This window comes from Diabrotica virgifera, chromosome 4 (assembly GCF_917563875.1).
Source record: "Diabrotica virgifera virgifera chromosome 4, PGI_DIABVI_V3a".
In the NCBI taxonomy this organism is placed as follows: Eukaryota; Metazoa; Arthropoda; class Insecta; order Coleoptera; family Chrysomelidae; genus Diabrotica; species Diabrotica virgifera.
Window position 1 is genome coordinate 208,746,091 of NC_065446.1, and position 18,204 is coordinate 208,764,294.

Consider the following 18,204-nt stretch of genomic DNA (forward strand, 5'->3'; position numbering starts at 1 on the left):
TTATCTTGCTCACATGCTTCGAAACGATAAATACTCACTGCGACACTCATTATGCAAAGAAGAGTAGAGGGAAGAAAAGGCTTGGGAAGAAAGAGGAAATCTTGGCTGAGAAATATCATAGATTGGATTAACCTCAGTGTTGAATTGATATTTCACGTTGCAAAAGATAGGGAAGCGTTTAAAGAGGTTATCGGCAACCTTTGTTAGAAGACGAAATAAGAAGAAGAAGAAGCATCTGAATCTATACATAATATTAACCGATGTAAAATATAGATCTATACATGTATATTATGTACGTATTTCTATCCGGACAGGGTGTGCAACTGCATTCCTTACACCCTGCTGCCCTAACCACAACGTTAACCTAATAAGAAATCAGTAAAATAGTAGGGGAGCGGGGAGCCCAAGCAGGGATTTTTGCAGTTACTGGAGCGCATCAGATGTTGATATGTGGAGAAACCTTGTACCCTGTAAATGTGCCCCTACCATATACTGGATCTTAATACAGAGGAGTTCGTTAAGGGGGTCCGAAAAAAAATCTATCCTTAGATAAACTCGAAATCGTCAGATTAAGATACGCTAAGTTACGTACGTGCAGAACAGTGTATATTTTAAAAATCTGACGGATTGAGCAGGAAATGGGTGAATCACAAAATTTCACAAGAAAAAAACGAATATTTCGAGAACTGAACGTCAGATCGAAAAACTAAAAAATCCGTATTCAATATTTTTTAAAAATCTATCGAATGTCACCAAACACGACCCCCCACGGAGATGGGGTGGGGGTTACTTTAAAATATTAAACCGTACACTCCTTATACGTAAAAATAGATAACTTTTATTCGAGACATTTTTTCGAATTATGGATAGATGACGCTATAATCGTAAAAATCGATTGTTGGAAATGGAAAATTAAATTAAAAATTGGAAAGTCCCCACTTAAATGGAAACTTCACTTAACTTTTTTTTTGTTTTTAGGATCTAATCTTCACAACCCAATAGGTCCCCATCGCGCTCGAGTAACTGAAAAGTTAGCATACTTTCCTCCCCTACTATAACAACTCAGCTAAAGTTAAAGTAGAGAGAATATATTCAAATGCGTTCAAAACATAGAAAGAACTAGACAGGGTTGCATAATAGCATAATATAGCTATATAGTTCATCTACCATAGCATGTACTATATGCTATGGTAGAATTATTTTGTTTTTAAATTACATAAACATATTCAATACATTTCAAATAATATTTAAAAAAAAATTAAGGCAAAATATTGAAAATTAACAAAAAAAAAACAATAATTTTTATCTTATGAGTTTCTCGTCGTCACGTTGTTGAGCTTTTTTAGTTTTAACGATTTTCGAGTTGAGTGTCGAAATGCTTAATGGTAGGGGAGCGAAGTATGCTAAATGTGCAGTCACTCGAGCGCGTTGGAGACCTATTGGGCTGTGAAGAGTAGTTCCTAAAACCAAAAAAATTAAGGAAAGTTTTCCATTTTAATGTAGACTTGTCCATTTTTAATTTAATTTTCGCTTTCCAACAATCGTTTTTTTTAGATCAGAGCGCCATCTATCCATAATTCGAAAAAATGTCTCGAATAAAAGTTATTTATTTTTACGTAAGGAATCCAAATCTGCAATAAAAAATGGGGGCTTAGAGAAAAGATTTTAACGTAACTCCCCACCCCATTATCGTGGGGGGTCGTGTTTGGTGCCATTCGATAGATTTTTCAAAAATATTGAATAAGTGTATTCTTCAGTTTTTCGCTAGCATGTTCATTTCGGCTAAATATCACAAGATTCGTATTTAAAATATTAAATTTACCCCCCACCCCACTTCGTGGGAAGTCGTGTTTGGTAAAATTCGATTGATTTTTGAAAAGCATTGAGTACATATTTTTTAGGTTTTCGATCTCTCATTCATTTCGCGAAATATTCGCTTTTTTCTTGTGAAACTTTGGGACCCACCCATTTCTTTACGCCCCGCTCAAATCGTCAGATTTTTTAAATATACACTGTTTTGCATGTACTTTACTTACCTTATCTTAATCTGACGATTTCGAGTTTTTCTAAGGATAGATTATTTTTTTGGTCCCCCCTTAACGAACTCCCTTGCATTAAGAGCCAATATATGGTCGAGGTACATTTTCAGGGTACAAAGTTTCTCCTCATGTAATAATCTGACGCGCTCGAGTAACTGCAAAAATCCCCGCTTGTGCTCCCCTACCATAAATAAAAACTGAGAAGCTGAGGCGCATCGGCCAAGTAGTTTTGGGTTAAAATATCCACCGCCTTCGAAAAAAGCAGTTTAAAAAAAACGCGTTTAAAATTTTGACGACTTTTATTTTCAATTTCTTTTCTTTTTCTCTTAAATCGTACAGTATTACACATCAGAATATATTTTCAAATTAGGGACTAGTTTACAAAAGAGAAGGGGAGCAGCTGTTTAATTTTTCTCACCATGCTCAAGCGTGCTGAAAATATGGATTTTCAACATTCTGTATTTCTGGTAATTTTACTATAAAATAATAAATGATCTAAATTTCAAAATTTTTAAAGTAAATGATGGTTTTGCTTGTTTTTGATTCAGAAGGATTCACAATCGCCGGACAGCTGTTTCCACCGTTTCAGGCTTCCTCAACAGCGCTAGCGTGCACTCCTCTGAATCGAAAAACAGCTCAACCATCAATTTAAGGGGAATTTGAAATATCATTCAAATTCCCATTGGGACGCGATTCAGCGACATCTCTTAACAAATTGAAGAGTCTCAGATGCAGAATTCACCATTAAAATTGTAAATAGTAATTTAAATCTGAGAATTTTCATGTTGAAAGGTCTTTCTGGTTAATTTAAATTGGGTAATCTGGGTAGTTTAAATTACTATTTACCATTTTAATGGTGGATTTTGCATCTGAGACTTTTCAATTTGTTAAGAGATGTCGCTGGATCGCGTCCCAATGGGAATTTGAATAATCTTTCAAATTCCCCTTAAATTGATGGTTGAGCTGTTTTTCGATTCAGAGGAGTGCACGCTAGCGCTGTTGAAAAAGCCTGAAACGGTGGAAACAGCTGTCCGGCGATTGTGAATCCTTCTGAATCAAAAACAAGCAAAACCATCATTTACTTTTCTATCTTTACTCAGATTTGAGTACTAGAAAATTCATCTTCTGTCCTTTTCCGAGACTAATGAAGACGGAATGTGATTGCAAGGAATCCTTTTTGTTTTCTATATTCGTCGTCTGCGGTCTTATAAATTGTTAAATTCGCAGATTAAGGATGTACCAGAAAGAACTTTCAACATGAAAAGTCTCAGATTTAAATTACTCTTTACCATTTTAAGGTGGATTCTGCATCTGAGACTCTTCAATTTGTTCTAAATTTTTGTTTTTGGAACTGGTGAGCACTTAAATTAATTAACAAATTATTCTAACTAAGACTTCTTAAAGTGAAGATGATATGTCATTATTCGTCCTTAGCAAACCTGCCTTCAGCAACTTTACCTGCTTCTTTCTAATGCACATTTATACAATAATTAAGGTTTAATGTAAAAATAATTTAGTTTTTTCAATGCAGACAGTCGTCTCGATTGTTCGATCAAACCTGATTATGTATTATGAAACATCGGCATGTCTCTACTTTCAGGTAGTTCCTATACTCTCCAGTTCGTATGCAATTTTCTCTGCAAAACAAAATCGAATTCCGTATATACGAAACGAAAAATAAAAATCAAAAGTGTGGCCATCGAGTAATCCTAAATAGAATTGACCTAGATAAAATTGCCTAGAAAATATGTGTCTTTTGCGCCGAAGTTCTCTTCGTGTGCTCACACTATTAGTGCTTTTTATCATATTGCAGGGCATCTCCATACGAGAAAGATTTCCTTGGGGACAAAAAGACATGTTTCAAAGCCGAAAGGTTCGGGAAAGAAAATGTAGTAGTCGATATTATAATATCGACTCCAATATTTTCCATTCTTGCATTGATATAAAGGCATTGCAAAATTATCTATAAAATTTGATTGCGTTAAAAGAAATCCTTTATAAAAAAATCTATGAGATATTATAGTAAAATAATAATACCTTTCGTTTTATTTACATTACCGGTAATTGTATACAATTATCAGAGTCGACAGTAAATGTCACGTATATTTTTTAAAACCCCTTTATTTCCTAGTTTTACCGGTAATTGTATACATTTCTCTGAGGATCTTGGTAAAAGTAAGAAATTCAAATTAAAAGCATCGACACGTAAGCGGAATGTCACAATACACACACAACTGTAGAAATCATAACGATCTATTTGAATCTGTGTGAAAGCAAGCAGATAATTAAGTCAAGCAAACCTAATACACCCTTTTAAAAATATCAAAAAGCAAGTATTAATTATTAATAGAAAAAATTCATTAACTTGGCTAGTTTTTGTTAAAAAACAGTCTAATTGGTTACTTTGGTAGTAAATTCATCACCGGCTGTAGGTGTGTTTTAATGACTGCTGCACCCATATGACAATCATTTCATTTCGATTTGAAAATGGGGTGAATGTCAAAACAATTTGGATGATTACGTTGTTTTATTCCGTGTTTTTATGTGAATTGCGAACTATTTGCAGGGGTTGGTATAGTTTTGTGAAGACGGATGCATTTTAGCTAATTGGATTACTATTATTAAGTACAATGCAGTACAAATAAACTGTGTAATTTTAAACACGCGACGTTATTGTATTTATAAAAACAATGAATTACGAAACTATATTACATGTATTACATGTCCTTTTTTGATAAATTTTATTGAAAGAAAATAATTAAGAAATCTAAAAGGAGGGTTCTGGTAATGATTTTGGTGAGGATATCTCTTTTCAGACTTTACTGATCCACTTCAAGATATAATTCCCTTTGAGGTACACTATATAAACATAGATGGTTGCTGCTCGAATCAATTCGAGTCTCCTACACTTCTCCTATACGTGTTTCAATGTTTTCGTTTCATCAGGAAAGACTTTTTAAGTCTTTCCTATTCATATTCGATTCATATTTAAAATTTTCAATTTACCCCCCACCCCTCTCCGTGGGGGGTCGCGTTTGGTATAATTCGATAGATTTTTGAAAAATGTTGAACAATGTAACAAAAGATACGCTTCTGAAGGTTGACTGTAATTATGATCGGCAAACGACACATGCTTTTGCAAAAGTTCTGTGTTTTGGCAAGTGACCTAAATAGCGTGTGTGTGGTCTACTCTGACCGTAGTTTTTACCTTTAATATTTAGCAGATACTAAAAGGACAGAGACAATGTTATTTGGCGTCTGTTTTAGTTAGTTAGCTTTCAGATTTTGTATCGTAAAGACGAAAATACACCATCCGATCGTTTATCGTGAATTTCATTGTAATCAACCCTAAAACCTGAGTCTAATCACCTAATTATCCTTTATAACACGCAGTTTTTAATTTTTCGATCTAACGTTCATTTCGAGAAATATTCCCTTTTTTTTGTGAAGTTTTGTGACTCGCCCATTTCCTAACGACCGCTCAAATCGTCAGATTTTTTAAATATATACTGTTTTGCAGGTACTTAACTTGCCTTACCTTATTCTAACGATTTCGAGTATATCTAAGGATAGATTTTTCGGACCCCCCTTAACGAACTCCGCTGTATTAAGAGCCAGTATATTATGATAGAAGTACATTTACAGTGTACAAAGTTCCTTCCCATATGATAATTAGACGAGCTCGGGTACCTGCAAAAATCCCCGCTTTGGGTCCCCTACCATTAAACTTGTGAAATTGTGAGAGTATCGTAAAAGGAATAAATAATTATTGTATGAGCAGATTTTTTAGGCTGGAAATCATGTTGATTACTAACAGTCTCATTATTTATAGAGTAGAAGAGAAATATGCTTTATTACACAAATCGTCATATTATAAAATAAAAGATATCAAAAGATATAAAAACAGTGAGACTTATGGTTTTTTAGTAAAAAAGAGACTATGAAAAAAGCTTTAAAATAGCGTATTACAAAGTTTGATATACAGTTGAGTCCGGAAATCTTTACCCGTGCGTCATCATTTAAAGCATACGAAATAAGTCAATGGTAAGTCGGAAATTGAAATTTACTAAACGCAACAGCAAGTCACTTACTGTCACTTGCTGTTGCGTTTAGTAAATTTCAATTAAGTCACTTATCATTTATCATAGATTTATTTCGTATGCTTTAAATGATGACGCACGGGTAAAGATTCCCAGACTCAACTGAACTTATTTATTGTTAATGTAATTGCGAAAAAAGGTCGAAATTGCAAAAAAAAAATAATTTTGCAATAACTATTTTAAAATTAGTGTACAGCTTTGAAATTTTCGTCAAATGAGGGTTCTTGGTGCTTAATATGTGATAAAAATTTCAAAGCGATTCATTCAATTGTTTAAATTTTATTCAAATTGTTTAACCCAGACAGCATTTTTTGGCAATAACATAAGTCAGGAAGAAATGATGTTAGAACCATTCCACAGGGATCAAACGAAAGAGGATGAACTATATTTTCAACTTGGTTTAAAAAAAGTGAATAAAACATGCATTTATTAGTAATAAGTAATTATGCAAAAGAATCATCAATATTTCCTTATAAACTTTTTATTTTTTTAAATGATTAATTATGTATATTATTTATTACAATTTTTATTAATTATGTAATAACATTACTTGGTAGTTGTACACTTAAAACAGGATAAACAAATAGATTTTTTGAAAAAATTATTCAAAAAGTTTATAAGGAAAAATTTACGATACTTTTGCATAATTATTTATTACTAATAAACGCATTTTTTATTAACCCTTTTAAAACCACTTTGAAAGTCTACATAGCTCATGCTCTTTCATTTGACACCTGTAAAATGGTTCTAAAATCTTTTTTTTCTGACTTACGTTATTGCAAAAAAAGGCTTTTTGGTATAAAAGGTATAAGAAAAGTTAAACAATTAAATGAAATGAAAATTTTTGGAATTTTTTTCACACATCTTAAGTACGAAAGAACCCTCATTTGACAAAAATGTCAAAGCTGTGCACTAATTTTAAAGCTGTCTGTTGAAGTGTCACGAACAGGGTATATTTTTTCCTTATTCGCGATGAAAAACAAAGTAGTTGACCTCTGGTGGAATAAATTTAAACTACTATAAGTAGTATAAACAAACCAGAAAATTGTTGATTTGAATGGAATTTGGTCACTATTAAGAAATTTTTATTAAATTTCAGCACTATGAGTACTTTAAAATATTTTAAATCAAATCGGTATTGTTCTATTCCTCAATTGAATGTTTGTTTATACCATTTATATCGGCCATTTTCTTGCATTCGACCTGCCCTCTATATTCCGTTTCAATCGCGAATTACCCTGACCTACTAAAGAATGTTGCAAATAAACAAAACCAGAAGATACTGAAGAATTAAAAGAACAAATAACAACTCGAATAAAGAATATTTGTCGTTAGATAAAATAAGGACTACTGTTTGAACACATTTCAAACTGGAAAACTGGTACTGTTTAGAAGGGTACTGTTTTAAAGTGAACTCATGCTGTATAATTGATCAGCTTTAATTATTTAATTTGATCATTTAACATTAATTAACTTTATATTCATTTGGTTAATTTTTTATCTTGCTAATTCTGTATATTTTCTTCTTCTTCTTCTTCTTCTTCTTCTTCTTCTTCTTCTTCTTCTTTTTATGTAGACATGACTCTGTCTGTTTTTCAATGTGCCTCTAGTAAGTTGTCATTCCATCTTTTTCGTGGTCTTCCCACTGATCGTCTTCCTTTTGGGGAACCGTCTCTCGCCATTCTTACTGCTCTATTTGTTGCCATTCGGCTTATGTGGTCGTTCCATTCTACTCTTCTGTTTTTCACACGGTTATTAATGTTGCCCACCTTGCATCTCCGTCGTATATCTGCAATTCTAGCTCTATCCCACAGTGTCTTATCATCGATTTTTCGCCGTGTTTTCATCTCTGCTGTTTCTAGCATTCATTTTTTTTTTCTTTCTCTGTTAGGTCGTGTTTCTGCCTTCTGCCGAGTATGTCATTATTGGTCTGATGACTGTTTTGTAAATTCTTTTACTTCTTTTGTGATGTTTTTATGTCTCCATATTGTTTAATTCAGGCAACCTGCGACTCTGTTTGCTCTATTCACCTGATCTTCCACTTCTGCTTCGAGCTTTCCGTAGCTAGATAGTGTGATGCCTAGATATTTAAACTCCATGACTTGTTCTATTATTTGACCTTCCAGTTCTAATTTACACCTTATTAGATTTGCTGTTATAACCATGCATTTAGTCTTGTTTCGTGCAGCATACGTTGTAAATCATCTTCACTTTGAGAGATGCGAGTAGTATTGCATCGTCTGCATAGCAGATTATTTTAAGTTGATTTTCTCCTATTTGTTATCCTTTTTTTTGTTCTTACTTTTTGATTATGTCGTCCATGAACAGGTTGAACAAAAAAGGACTCAGGAAATCTCCCTGTATTATCCCATTGCCACCTTTAATTGGGTCAGTTAGTTCTTCATCTACTTTTATTTTATTGTGTTGTTCTGGTAGATATTTTCGATCGTTTTAATTATTCCTAGAGGTACCTCTCTTGCGTACAATAAACGGATAACGTCCTTTAATTTGACTCTGTCAAATGCCTTCTTAAAGTCCACGATACATAAGTGTGCCGGTTTGTTGTATTCTAATGATTTTTCTTGAACCTGCCTCATTATAAATATAGCGTCGGTGCATGATCTTCCCGACCTAAAACCTTGTTGTTTTTCTGCTAATTTTATTCAGTTTGTTTGTTATCAGTTTGTAATTCTGTATATTAGACCACAAATTTCGTGCTTTGTGGGAATCAAAATGATAAAGAATGATCTAAAAATTCCATCAAATACGGATCATTAAATTTAGAAAAAAATTACTACAATGCCATTACCTTAGTGTGTATTATTATACCCAGTATAATTTATTTGTTTGTAATTAAATTAAAATAAAAATCAATTAAAAGTATTTTAGCCCTTCTTAAAAAAATTTATTGTTTACGTTATGTAAATTTTTGGAATTCGAGTTAACTGTTTAGTCTAGGCAGTTATAACATAACCTAATTTTTACAATGATGTCCAGTACTATATTTAATTGATCTATCCGTTACATAAGGTTTATATATCTATTTTGATTGTGCAGAAAGCCACAAAATGGCAAACTTTAGCTCAATAGGTCGACTCGACGATATAACAGTCAATAACTAACAAATTTTATGTCAATCTGGATCGCTTGGGCGTCATGGAGCCTGCTTTACGAGCTGATCGTAAACTCTTATTCTGAATGGCGAAAAAGATTCCGCTAATCAATATCAGCGAAAAGGGTAAATGAGCTTTCAACTACAACGACCTTTAGTTATGTCACTTAAACCATGATGCGATTCGATAGAATTTATTCGTTTTTTGTAGGTCAACGAGAATTTTCTGACTTTTAGTATATTTTAAGATATTATCAAATTTATATTGAATGATATAATGTATTAAAAAGAAAGTCTGATAGATTATGGTTGCTGTATCGTATTGAATAAAGCTTTAACTTAAATAATACATAAAAACATACGCCCATTTTTCATTTACTATTGAATACTCTTCTCCTAAGGGCCAGTTTTTCATATCGAGTTCAACTCAAGTTTAACCTGAACTTTTAGCATTGCTTTTAGTGAACTACAGTTAAAAGTCAAAATCGTATTTCTCAATTCCCGTTCAGAGCTGTCAAACTTACAGTAGGGGAGCGAAGTATGCTAAATGTGCAGTCACTCGTGCGCTTTGAGGACCTTTTTGGGGACCTATTGTGAATAGTAAGTCCTAAAACCAAAAAAAGTTATGTAAAGTTTTCCATTTTAGTGAGGACTTTCCATTTTTAATTTATTTTCCATTTCCGACAATCGTTTTTTCCGATTCTAGCGCCATCTATTCATAATTTTAAAAAATGTTTTGAATAAAAGTTGCTTATTTTTACGTAAATAATCAAAATCTGGAATAAAAATTTGGGGCTCCTATTTAAGATTTTAAAGTAACCCCCCACCCCACCCCCCTGGGGGTCGTGTTAAGTACCATTCGATAGATTTTTTAAAAATATTGATTAAGTGTATTTTGCAGTTTTTCGATCTAATGTTTATTTTGCGATATATCGCGGGATTTGTATTTAAAATTTTAAATTTACCCCCCACCCCTCTCCGTGGGGGGGTCATGTTTGGTATCTTTCGATAGATTTTTGAAAAGTATTGAACATGTATTTTTTAGTTTTTCGACTTAACGTTCATCTCGCGAATAGTTCGCTTTTTTTTGTGAAACTTTTTAACTCGCCCATTTCCTTACGCCCCGCTCAAATCGTCAGATTTTTGAAATATACACTGTTTTGCATTTCTTTAACGTACCTTATTTAAATCTGACAATTTCGAGTATTTTTAAGAATAGATTTTTTCGGGCCACCTTAACGAACTCCCCTGTGTTAAGAGTTAGTATATGGTAGAGGTACATCTGCATGGCACCAGGTTTCTCCCCATATGATAATCTGACGCGCTCGAGTAACTGAAAAAATCCCCGCTTGGACTCCCTTACCATAACGTCAAAACGTGTATGTATCGATCTGTAAATTAGTGCTGAAATTTTTAATTATTACTGTAAATACTAGTTATTAAAATTCTTTTTTGCTCAGATAGTGACTAAGAACAATTGTGTTAAGTTTTGATCATCAAGAACAAGCTGTAGCTTCGGTCAGTAAGAGATTTTTTACTTAATAATCTTCCAACTTAAACACATTCAGTGTTAAATTTCAATAGTTTTTCACTGTTGCTATCCCGCCCCAGCGGTTGGGCAACCAGTATTGCAGTGATGTATTTCAGGTTATCACTTATTTTCAGACATCCAAAGCTTTAATACAAACAAGTTCAAGTTACTTTTGACTACATGAGTAACAATTTAAATCAATGTTCCCCCACTGTTAGCAACACCATGTCTGGACCCAATTCTTCCAGTAATCTTACTAATTCATATGCAATTGCTACTATGACTAAACCACGTCCGAAGTATCCCAAGAAGACCGAAGCTATTTTAATTCATGCAGTACCAAATTTATTACTACTCGACTATGTCAAGGCCATAGGTTGGTAATATTGTTAATTCGAAAAACATCTGCTTCGCCTCAAGAATTTCCAATTAGTCCAGAGAAATAAGATTTTTCTCGTGACACATCCCCCTCCAGGCCGAAACCAAATTTTTTGTTTTGAGTAGTATGGACATCTATATTATTAACCTATATGTTTCCTGCAGCCGATTTTGATGATATACATAGTTATAAACAAATGAAGATCGAAAACCGGTAAATTATCGCTCTTTTCGTCTATTACCAAAAAGTTAAGCACTTTAAACAAATTTGAGAGTAAGAAACTCATAAATCGTATAAAAAACTTCAATATGGCATTCGCTGAATATGTCCATCCTTATTGGTTGCTTAGAAAATTGCAAAATAAATCATAAATTTTGAGTTTTTATAAATATTCATAACTTAGGTAAAAATTAACTTAGAATCTTCTTATTACACGGAATGCCGAGACTTCTTGTACTTAAATTATATTTTAAATTTCAAAGCAATTGGTCAAATAGTTTAAAAGTTATTTAATTTGTTTATTCCAAATTCATTTTTTTTGCAACACTATACGTCAGAAAATTACGAGGCTACAATAATACTTCAGACAGTTTATGAAAGAAGAACATTTATACTATTACCTTAATTAAAAATAAATGACAAAAAATAATTTTAAACAGTGTAAAATTATTTTACAATAACATGTCGATTTTTTGCTTACTTATAAACAATTAGAATAACTTTTTAACCGTTACCCGTAGAAAAATTATTTTTTCACATTTAGAAAGACTGAATTTTTATACACATTTAGAAAGAAAAACAACTGTTCTAGGACATTTAGGGACAAAGTTAGCCCCCCCATTTTTTTAATTCACATGTTTTTGCAAAATTATTTTGCAATATTTATAATTATTTTTTGTCATTTTTTTTAAACTAAATAAATACTGTGAATTTTCTTCTTTCATAAACTATCCAAAATATTACTGTAACTTCATCATTTTCTGACTTACAGTGGTGCAAAAAAAAATAGTTTTGGATAAACAAATTAAAAAACTTTTAAACTATTTGATCAATTGCTTTGAGATTTAGGTTATGATTTAAGCACCATAAGTCTCAGCATTCCGTGTAATAAGAAGGTTCTAAGTTAATTTTTACATAAGTTATGAATATTTATAAAAACTCAAAATTTATGATTTATTTGGCAATTTTCTAAGTAACCCATAAGGATAGACATATTCAGCGAACGCCATATTGAAGTTTTTTATACGGTTTATGAGTTTATTACTCTCAAATTTGTTTAAAATGCCCAATTTCTTAGTAATAGACGTAAAAAGCGAAAATTTACCGTTTTTTGATCTTCATTTGTTTATAACTATGTATATCATCAAAATCGGCTGCAGGAAACATATAGGTTATTATTATAGATGACCATATTACTCGAATAATTTGGTTTCGGCCTGGAGGGGGTTGTGTCACCAACACGATATTTTTTTTCCTTATTTCTCTGAACTAAATAACAGAATCTGTAACTACCTAATAAATTCTGAACTTGTTGATCAAATTATTACTGAACATCCTACAATTAAAATAAACAGAGTAGTATCATCTTATTTCAACTGAAGTAGGTCGTTAACATTGCACTAGAACATAAGTACCTTGTGCAATTTTCGAGCAAGGATGAAGTACATTCAAATGTGATCTTTAAAATCTTAAGACATCGACTTTATGTCGACTTTTTTTAATATATAATGTAACAATAATGTAATTTAGCGGTTTTTACACCTATTGTGGTTAAGTTACTATTACTTGTACACTGGACGTTTACACTGATGTTGGTCAGTTTGACCGAAAACGTTTTGTACTTCCACTCTCTTGTGGATAAATTTTAATAATTTTTAATAAATTCATGTGCCTACATACAACAGAAGTGTTTACTTCATTCCACGTTTTTAAAAATGGAAAGTCCCCACTAAAATGGAAAACTTTAATTAACTTTTCGGTTTTAGAACCTACTCTTCACAACCCAATAGGTCCTTAAAGCGCTCGAGTGACTGCGCATTTAGCATACTTTTCTTCCCTACTATAACAAAAGAAAAAACTCCATAAATGAAAAGGAAAGTTGGACAGTAACACATATAGGAATTAGTCGATATACATCGTGTCTACCAATAGATAGTAAATAGTCCGCTTAAATAGACCAATTTCAATTCTGTAAAGTACTTTAGATAGGTATAGTGCCTTTTTATACAAGAATCTAGTTATTCTGATGTATTATTATTATTATGGCTATTATTGCGACCGTAAATTGTTGGTGAACAATGTAATTGTTGCTAAACTATTTATTCAATTTTTATCGGCTTCTGGAAATATAATTTATACACAAAGGGCCTTTATGTCACCAAGTTATTTATTGATAAATAATTACTTATCTTAAATTTTAGTTAAAAATTAAAGATTTTTTTGGAATAACCCTCAGTTTTCGAGGAAAATTTTCGTCGAAGTAAATCGGGAAAACATGTTACTATGCAGAATTTAATTACAGTGAATTTTTAAGAGTTTTTGATGTAAAGTTAAAATTTTTGGAGTTATAGCATTTGGTTTATAAAAAAATAGCACATTATCTGCGGACTTTGCATACCTATATTATTAATACCGACGCTTGAAAGGTAAAATGTATAATACGATTAATACGCCACTTTTTGTAAAACAGACTTTATATACCATTAGATTTAGTGAATTTTTCTATGTACAAAGGGGATTTTGGCTGTTTGAACTATCTTTTTGGCGTATTAAACATTTTATTTTTGGGATTGTTTTCAAAGCAGCTATGTCTTATGCGCCAAATTTTAATACAAAATATGTTATCTGTCGTCTAATACACCTACCAAGTTTGCTTCTAGCAAGTAAGTCAATTTTACCTTCAGGTATTAGAGCCTTAAAGCCGTGTTAGTTAATTCATATGGCAGAATATTTTTGCATAGTGGTGCTTAAAACAGTTTTGTTTACATCATTTACTGGTACACGTGGCGTATTATACATTTTATCTGTTTAAAATAATATCACGCCTGCTACTTTATCCACTTTCAAGACGGTATTCCCAAAGATAAAACTGTTTTTGAATTAGCTCGTAACATTCCTGAACCTTATGCAGTTCACCCCATGCTTCATAAAGATTTCACGTCATGGGATGATAATATATCAGACAAATAGTTTAAAGAAAATCTTGCAGGAAAGACAAGTAAAATTAGAGTCGCTACATTCAAGAAGTCTGATCCAACTAAGATGTATGCAAAGTTTTCGATGGCTTCAGATGCTCAAGAGGACATCATACAAATCAGCGGTAAAGTAAAGAATCCGCCAAATTTCCACTTATATCCAACCCCTTTGTCAATTTCCAAAGAAAAATATAACGATCTGAATAAATTGTGTAAATAAATTTCGAATGTCATACCCTTGCAATATCATAATGAAGATTCAAATCTACCTAGAGGTAATTTTTTTTTTATTTAAACAATATAAATACACCTAATCTACAAGATTAATCAGTATTTTTTTCTTTAACCTAATTTCCCTAAAAAATGTTTGTAAACTAGATGTCACCTGGTCCATCCTAGCTTTTTTTTACATGAAATGTCCACTTTTTTGTTGTGGCTACACAGCACAGCACTGACTCTGCTTTTCACTAATTGCTCACGTATTTGTTGTGGCTACAATACAATGCACAACACTAACTAAGCCCGGCACAACTTCACACATTACACGAGCTCTAACGGTTTAGCCTCTTGAGTCTTCGCATCTGGGGTTCGTTGACAAGAAGCTGAAGTGCTTCATGGTTGGGATGCTTATGGAGCCTGTCTTCATGTCTCCTGGCGACTTTCTTGATTTCATTTGGAATAGATTCGATTTTAAGATCTCTACGCAAATCGTCGTTCCGAACATACCAAGGAGCACATACAATATTCCTTAATATTCGGTTCTGGAGCGTTTCTAAATTTCGGTAATTACTTTTTTTGGTACAGCCCCATAATTGTAGGCCATAGGTCCACACCGGTTTCAATCTCTGTTTGTAAATTAGTACTTTGTTCTGGATGGAAAGTTGAGAGTACCTACCTATTAGCCAATACATATTTTTGTACTTTATCTTCATCTGTTCAGTTTTCTTTTTAACGTGCTCCTTCCATTTTAGTTTGACGTCGAGATTTAAACCCAGGTATTTCGCTGTTTTTTTTATTAGGAACAACGTTGTTGTTTAGGATAATTGGAAGATTATTGATTTTCTTGTTAGTGAAGTTAATATGAACTGACTTCTGTTCATTAAACTTTATACGCCATTTTTGGACCAGCCTTCTATACCATTAATTGCATTTTGTAAGTTAATCGTAGATTCCTCTATAGTTGCTCCTATTGTCATGACTGCTGTATCATCAGCAAATGTGGCCAGTTGGATGTTTTCCCTCTCCGGAATGTCAGATGTGTACAAAAGGTATAGTATTGGTCCAAGAACGCTACCTTGTGGAACCCCTGCATTTATTTGCTTTAACTCAGAGTACTCGTTTTCCATTTTAACTCTAAATGTTCGCTGGTGTAGGTATGACTTCAATATTTCAACGAGTTGCATACGAAATATTTTCTTTAGCTTCATTAACAGACCGTCGTGCCATACTTTGTCAAATGCTTTTGCGATATCCAGGAATACTGCCGAACAAATTTTGTCCCCTTTCAGTGCTTTTTCTATTTCAGTTACTATTCGATGGATCTGGTCAATTGTGGAGTGTTTATCACGAAATCCAAATTGATGAGTTGGAATAATATTTTTTTGTTCAATTATATGGTTCATTCTTCGTAGTAGTAATTTTTCAAACACCTTTGAGATTATGGATAGTAAGGAGATTGGCCTGTATGATGTTAATTCATGGTTATCTTGTCCTACTTTTGGTATCATTATAACCTCTGCAGTTTTCCAAAGGATGGGAACATATCTAAGCCTAAAGGATGCATTTATTAGTGTAGTAAGCTTTACTATGGCTTTTCTAGGTAATTTTTTAGTATCTCACCATTGATCAGGTCAAACCCAGGCGCTTTTTTTGTATTGATGTTTTTGATTAATTTTTGAACTTCTTTTGTAGTAGTCAGTTGTATGTTAACAGAATCAAAAGCTACTGGTTCATCGTCTACATGAGTTTCCCCAGGGTTTGGCTGAAATATGTTTTCTAAATAATCAGCGAACGACGCATCCACTTTCTCTTGGGATTTCTTGCCCATGTTCTGTTTTCTTTTCGTAGAGGAGGTACATGCTGAACTGGCTTATTTATCTTTTTGGCTGCCTTCCAAAGGGAGTAATCGGTGCATTCATCATCAGTTAGTTCTCTCAGGTACTTATTGATTGATTCGTTTTTAATTTTCGAGATTTCCCTTTGCAGCTGTTGTGTGAGCCTATTAAGCTTATTTTTATTTTCTTTAATTCGAGTTCTTTGCCATATCTTCCGAGCCTTTCTTTTTTCCTGTATCAAGTCTCTAATTTCTTTGGGGTAATTGTTTCCTACTGTTTTTCTTTGGATTATAGGTGTGTTGTTCCACGCTGCCTGCTGGATGTTTATCATAAATAGATGGGTTTCTTGTTCCAATTGTTCTGTCATTTGAATAAATCCACTGAACTCAATTTTCTCATTAATTTCTGATTGGAAGTTTACCCAGTCCGTAAACTTATTGGTCAACGCGGGTTTCATTTCAGTGGTAACAATTTGCTCACTAATTGTTAGTAGAATTGGAGAGTGGTCAGATATAAGCTCCTCTACATCCTCTACTTTTATAAAATTTGTTGCTACACCTCTGGATATGAAAAAATCTAGGAGGTCTGGGATTCTGTTTGCATCACTTGGCCAGTAAGTGGGTTTCCCAGTAGAGTGCCATCTACAATTGTGTCCGGTCACAACATGCTGCAATTCTTTACCTTTAGGTGTTGAGAGTCTGGAGCCCCAACAGGTATTTTTTGCATTAAAGTCTGCGCCAATTATGTATTTTTCACCCAAGGTTGACAAGAAGTTAGCATAGTCTTCTCTTTTGAGGTTATGTCTAGGAGGGAAATATGCAGCTGCAATGTTAAGTGTGTATTTCTTAGTTTTAACACTGATAGAGGCACATTGTATTTCTTCGGTTTCAATTTTTTCACGTTCCCAGTGGAGAATACTATTTTTAACAGCGACAGCAGCTCCGCCTCTGGCTGAATTTTGTGGATGTATGGCATGATAGATTTGATAACCTTGCAGCTTAATAAATGATTGTCTAGTTAGATGTGTTTCTGCAATTAGGCATATGTCTATTTTTTGTGTTTGTAGGGTTAATAATAACTCTTGCTGGTGTTGTAAGAGTCCATTTGTATTCCATTGGAGTATCCTAAGGTCCGGGGGCATTATAGTCTTATTATGATCGGCTTCTGATATTTTCAAGTCTGTCCAGCCTTTCAAGTACTTTTTTGTTAAATTCTTCTTGTTTGCTCATTTTCTCCATTATTTTTTGCAGCATTTCAGTTACTGTGTCTGTATTATTTTCAGTTTCTGGTTGTGCTACTTGAGCATAAGGTACTCCAGTTCTTCTTAAAGTTTGGTGTCTATCTTCCATATTTTCTATATTTAATCTGCTCTCAGGAGCCTTGTTATTTATATTTTTATTTCTTAGTGTTTGCAGAGCTTTTGCAGTGCTACATCCTCTATAATTAGCTGGATGGTCATTGCCGCAGTGAACACATTTTGGAGCTATATTTTTGGGTTTTTTACAGTCTTTTGTTAGATGTTTTCCAATGCATTTGACACATAGTCCTGTCGCCAGGGGGGGTACAACGGCCTCGTTAATTCAGATGGACTTACCCAAGTTTTTTTTATGTATTTTGACCCGTAGAACACGAATTTTTTGGGTAACAGTTGATCCGGATGTCGATAAGATTGTTATAGACCAAGAACTTGAGGAATCAAATAACAGCGATTTTTGGCAAAACAAAACAATATTTTGTATTTTTTGGGTCATTTTAAGCAAAAAATATTTCTACAAGTTTTTTAGTAGGATGCACA